This window comes from Humulus lupulus, chromosome 5, assembly GCF_963169125.1.
Source record: "Humulus lupulus chromosome 5, drHumLupu1.1, whole genome shotgun sequence".
Taxonomy (NCBI): Eukaryota; Viridiplantae; Streptophyta; class Magnoliopsida; order Rosales; family Cannabaceae; genus Humulus; species Humulus lupulus.
Window position 1 is genome coordinate 174,289,287 of NC_084797.1, and position 6,145 is coordinate 174,295,431.

The 6,145-nt window shown below is 36.4% G+C and overlaps 1 non-coding gene across 1 annotated transcript; it reads left to right on the forward strand.

Annotated features, from left to right (window-relative positions):
* Positions 1-3,056: 3,056 nt before the first annotated feature.
* LOC133780794 (small nucleolar RNA R71) lies at positions 3,057-3,163 on the forward strand. The gene has a single exon (XR_009869611.1). It is a non-coding gene; the product is annotated as a small nucleolar RNA R71 (small nucleolar RNA).
* The last annotated feature ends 2,982 nt before the right edge of the window (positions 3,164-6,145 follow it).

A 6,145-nucleotide genomic window follows, 5' to 3' on the forward strand; every position in this document is an offset into this window, starting at 1 on the left:
TATGAACTCTTTGACCCAAGACTACCCAAACTGCATAGTCACTAGCATCACACATCAATTCGAATGGAAGGTCCCATTTTGGTGCAGCAACAATTAGTGCAGAAATTAACTTCTCTTTTAAAGTTTGGAAAGCTTTTAAACAATCTCCATTAAAATCAAATTGCACACCGTTCATCAAAAAGGTCGAAAGAGCCTTTGAGATTTTTGAAAATCCTTGATAAATCTTAAATAAAATCCAGCATGCCCAAGGAAACTTCTTACCCCTTTCACTGACACTGGTGATGGAATATTTTCTATTGTTAAGATTTTGGCTCGATCCACCTCAATATCTTTACTAGAAATTCGGTGCCTAAGTACTATGCCCTCTTTTACCATAATATGGCATTTTTCCCAAGTTAACACAAGATTTTCTTTTTCACATCGGTTCAATACATTCTTCAAGTTACCCAAACACACATCAAACGTAGAGCCAAAAATAGAAAAATCATCCATGAAAATCTCAATGCTCCTTTCCACAAAATCCGAAAAGATAGCCATCATGCACTGTTGGAATGTTGCTGGTGCATTACATAGTCTGAATGGCATTCTCCTGAAAGAAAACATGCCATAGGGACATGCAAATGTCCTTTTCTCTTGGTCCTCTGGTGCGATGACAATTTGATGATACCCTGAATAACCCTCTAAGAAGAAATAATACTCATAACCAGCCAACCTATCAAACATCTGATCTACAAAGGGAAGTGGGAAATGATCTTTTCCTGTCGCCTTATTTAACTTGCAATAGTCAATGCAAATGTGTTATCCGGTCACAGTTCGAGTTGGGATTAGCTCGTGATTTTCATTCTTTACTACTCTTATTCCACCCTTCTTTAGATTCACCTGCACTGGACTCACCCAAGCACTATCAGAAATTGGGTAGATCACCCCGATGTCCAACCATTTAACGATCTACTCAAGTACAACCTCCTTCATAGCTGGATTGAGTTTTCTCTAAGCCTCTATAGATGGCTTGCTATCTTCCTCCATTAAGATTCTATGCATTACAGTTGAACGGCTTATTCCTATCATATTCTCCAATGTCCACCTAATGGCCAATTTACGAGCCCCTAAAACCCTCAACAATTTCTCCAATTCAGTTTTTGAGAGATCAACTGAAACAATTACCGGTAAAGTCTCCTTCTCACCCAAGTATGCATAACACAAATGAGCAAGAAGAGACTTTAAATTCAATTGTGGTGGCTGCTGAATAAATGTTCATGGTGTTTGAAACCCTCCGCCAACTCTTCAAATTTCTTCTTGTACAGTTGGTAAGAGCTAATCCACTTTACATATTCTCTCATCTCAACATCATCATTATCTTCCTCACTACCTATCAACATGACCTGTAAGGCATCACTACTCACCCTTCTTCCTGAGAGTTCTTTATCTTTCACATCCACACTGTAGCAACTATCACTAGCCATCAGATATGTCATTTCCTGGATGAAATTTAATACCACCTCATTCCCTTGAACTTTGAGTTTAAGCTCTCCCTTTTGAACATCAATGAGATCTTTTCCTGTTGCTAGAAAAGGTCTCCCAAGAGTATTTGGGACATTTTCATCTTCCTCCATGTCCAACACAATAAAGTCTGCTGGAAAAATAAATTTATCGACCTTCACTAGAACATCTTCAATTATTCCCCTCGGATAGGCCACTGATCGATCCGCCAACTATAGTGTAATAGTGGTTGGCTTTGTCTCACCCAAACAAAGTCTTTTGAATACTGATAGAGGCATGAGATTGATGCTAGCTCCCAAATCACATAGCGTGTGCTTACACTCAAAGTTTCCAATTGTGCATGGGACTGTGAAACTTCTAGGATCCCTCAACTTCTCTGAAAGCTTCCTTTGCAGAATAGCGCTGCACTCTTCGGTCAATGCCACAGTCTTGTAATCCTCCATATTTCTCTTCTTTGATAAAATATCTTTCATAAATTTAACGTAACTGGGCATCTGTTCTAGTGCTTCTGTAAAGAGGATGTTGATATGCAGCCTCTTGAATACCTCTAAGAACTTTGCAAACTTCTTGTCAAGATGGTTCTTTTGGAGTCTCTGTGGATATGGAACCTTTATGTGGTGATCTATAGACACTGGAAGTACCAATTCTTTTTCTATAGGATTCTTAGTAACCTTCTCTTCACCTTTCTGCTTGTTCTATGTGATAGGTGCTTATTGATCCTACTTCTGTACAAGTGTCTTTTCCATGCTTTGTCCCTCATAAGCTGTACTGCTCCTCAAAGTAATAGCTTGGCACTGTTCATTAGGATTCCCCTTTGGATTGACATCAATAGTGCTCGGTAAATTTCCTTGAGCATGACTTGTCATTAAATTGGCAAACTGTCCAATCTGAGTTTCCAAGTTCCTAACTTATGACCTAGTTTCTGTCATAAATTCCGTTAACACCTCAGCCTATCCATCTTGTTTTACTTGCATTAGCTATTGTGTAGGTCTCAATTGTTGCTGCTTAAAAAATCCAGGAAGAGGCCTTGGGTACTAAGGTTGGCTCTGCTGAAACTACTGGTTATTACCTTAACAACTTGTCCATTAGAAATTAGGGTGCTTCCTCCACCCTTGATTGTAGTTCATTGAGTATGAGTTATTTGAGGGCCTTTGAAAGTTACCTATTGCTTGGACTTGCTCCAGAGGCATATTGTTAAAATCTCTTGTTGTGCATTGCTCAAACAAATGTGGTCCCCTACATAACTCACACATAACCTGCATTTGCATAACTGGAGCTTGAGCTTGAATGATGCTTTGTTGTAACTGTTTGGTTAATGTTGTCACTTAAGCTGACAACATTGAGTTGGCATCTAATTCATGCATTCCAGCGACCTTCCTTGGAGTCTCCCTCTCTGATGGGCACTAATAATGGTTCATTGCCATCTCCTCCTACAATTCATAAGCATCATTAGTGCTCTTACTCATGACTGCTCCTCCCAAAGTTGCATCAATGATTGTGCTAGTAGTACTACACAAAACATTGTAAAAAAAAAAATGGACAAACATCCATTTTTTATTCCATGATGGGGAAATTTTCTCAACAGCTCCTTGAACCCCTTCCACACATCATAAAGTGACTCACCGTCTCTTTGGTTGAAATTGATAATTTCACCTCTATACCTTGCAGACAACAATGGTGGGAAAGATTTGGCCAAATTTTTTTGAGTGAGCTCCTCCTATGTTGTGATAGAATCGGCTTCCAAGGAAATAAGCCAACTATTTGCTTAGTCCCTTAGTGAAAATGGGAACAGCATTAACCTCACCGCATCATTTTTCACTCCGTTCATCTTAAATGTGGCGCAGAGCTCTATGAAATCAGCCAAATGTAAGTTTGAATCTTCCATTGGTGATCCCCCAAATTGAATTGATGATTATACCATTTGCAGAATAGCAGGCTTAATTTCAAAATTATTAGCCTCAACCACTGGAGGTCTAATGCATGACTATGCCCCCGTAATAGTAGGTAGCTCATAGTCCCTCAAACTTCTTTGTATTGGTTGTTGAACTGGTGCAACTCGTTCAGCAACTCCTGCAACACAAACATTACCAGCTACTCCTCCAACATTACTCCCTGCTATCTCAGTATTAATATTCTCATCGTTGTCCAGAGCAATGTTGTTAACCCATCCGTTACCTCTATTTTGAGCCATTCTTTCTAACATTTTCTGTTTCTAATTTCTTCTACACGTTTTCTCAATTTCAAGATCAACAGGCACTCTTGATTCAGACCCCTGTAGTCACATAAACTATGTTAACACTTGAAATCATAGATTGCGAGAAACCAAAATTAGAACGATATAAAAGAAAAACAACCAAATTAGAAAACAAATTAATTTTTTTGATATTAATAAAACAATTCCCCAGCAACGGCACCAAAAACTTGTTGTGTAAAATCGATACGCAAGTGCACGTAATCGTAACAAGTAATAAAGAGTAAGTGAGATAGTTACCACGAGGACTGTATATTAAGTACCAAGAATTAACTACTATTTCTATTTGGCTAAGAATAATCGAGTCACAAGAATTAACTAAAAATCTACGACAAAAACTGAAATTAACTTCAAGAACTGAAAATAAACAGCATCAAGAAAATTTAATGGATTAAAAACTAGGTTAATCAATTTCATCAACCATCCCCTTTAATTCTCATTAACACAAATCTTACTATTAAATTTTCTATTGTGACAGCAGGTGAGCAATGATAACTTATATTTGTACTAGGATATATAAGTCTCAATCCTATTCAAATTTTATACATCTCTATGATAAATACACATATGATAGGCATTAAGATTAACAACCCTAAAACTACATAGACCACACAGGTACTCTCGTCCTAATATGAAATCTATGTTAATTCAATTACAACATATTCAATTCCCACTTCTCAGATTTTGAATCAAAATTATATATTTCATGTCAATGGTGATCAATCAGTCACAAGCATTAGATTCAAATTGAATAAATCACAAGATTAAATTTAATTCACAAAACTTGCATTAATTTAAAATAAAGGTTCACGAGAATCCATTAACACCCTAGAAAATAACTTAGTCGTTCAACATCTTAATAATCAACGTCCAAATAAAAAGGAAAAACATAAAAACCAGAAAATAGTGAGAAACAAAATAGAGGAATTGAAGATGATTGAAGTGTTTATGCCAAACTCCGTAGAAGCTCTCACAATTCCCTTGGGTTCAGCCACTAAGAAAAGACGTTCTTAATGTGTTTTTATAGAACCCTAATGATTACAAGTGAAAAGACCAAAAAACCCTCGTTAAAAGGCTCAAAATAGAATTTTCCTTCGAAGTGGCGTAAGGTCGCCATCAGTAGCGCAAGGGTGCCATCAGTAGCGCAGGGGCGCTACTTTGAACTAGTTTTTTAGGCTTCTCTGACTTTGCATAGCGCAGGGGCACTAAATGTAGCACAGGGGCACTGTTTGCTATAGCGAAAAAAACCCTAAAAAAATGCAATAGCGCAACTACAGTTCAACATTGTGTGGCTACGGTAATCCAACTTCAAAAATACTTCAAGAACTCTTTGAAAATTACCGTTTCTTGCTCCAATTTCCTCAACTATCATCCAATTCACCTGTCAAGTCCAAAGTACCTAAAACAAGACAAACCAAGCATAATTCTGCACAAGTCAACAATAAACCTTAAAAATAAACACCTAAAAAAACTCTAAGAACACACCTAAACTAGACTTAACACCTTCAGCCACGGGTTTCTGCCTTTCCCCCACTAGTTTTCGCACCTCTCCCACATGTCTCCCCCATTCTCGACTTCTCTTGAACGTCGGCGATGAGGAGGATGAGCCCATTCCAAGAGCACTTGGTGAATAAGGGAAAATTACAAAAATATTCCCATTTCAATAATTTATTTTAATTTTGTAATATAATTATATAATTAGTTTTAATTGTCAATTGTAAATTTTTAATTTTGGTTAGTTTGGCGCTTTTTGTTGTGGTGTTCACATTTATGGATGGCTTCGAGCCTCCGCCCATCGCCACCTCCATAGAGGTGAGGTTAATTGTTTTTCATTTTTTTTTTAATTTAGTTAAGTTAGTTTTAATAATTTGGTTTAAATTACTTAATATTGAAATTGTAAAATTGTGTTTATGGTTCACTTTTTTTTTGCGATTGATTGGATTTGGTGGTGATCCCATTTGACGGCTAAGCATTTATCTTGGACGAGGTAATTCAATGAAACTTTAATAGATTATATATATATTGAAAGATATAAGATTATATTAAATTTAATAGAATTAAGGATTAAAATTTAGTAAAGACAAATTCTGGGACTGTGTGCGGCGGTGATATAAGTTTGGAATTATGCATGTTGATAGATTGTTTGATATTTGTGTATAGGTACTTTAAAATTGAGAAATGTTGTAGAAATAGTGGAAATGCTACCTATTTTTTTTCAAGAAAATAACATTGATAGTTATGCATGTTTGATATTAATTGATACTTATGCATATTGCTATTGTTGTTTGATTTTTGTGTATTAATATGTGATGTCTTTATGTAATATATGAATTTTGGAATGCTATGAAAATAGGGGAGATGCTGCCCAATTATATTTTAATATAGTAAATCTAG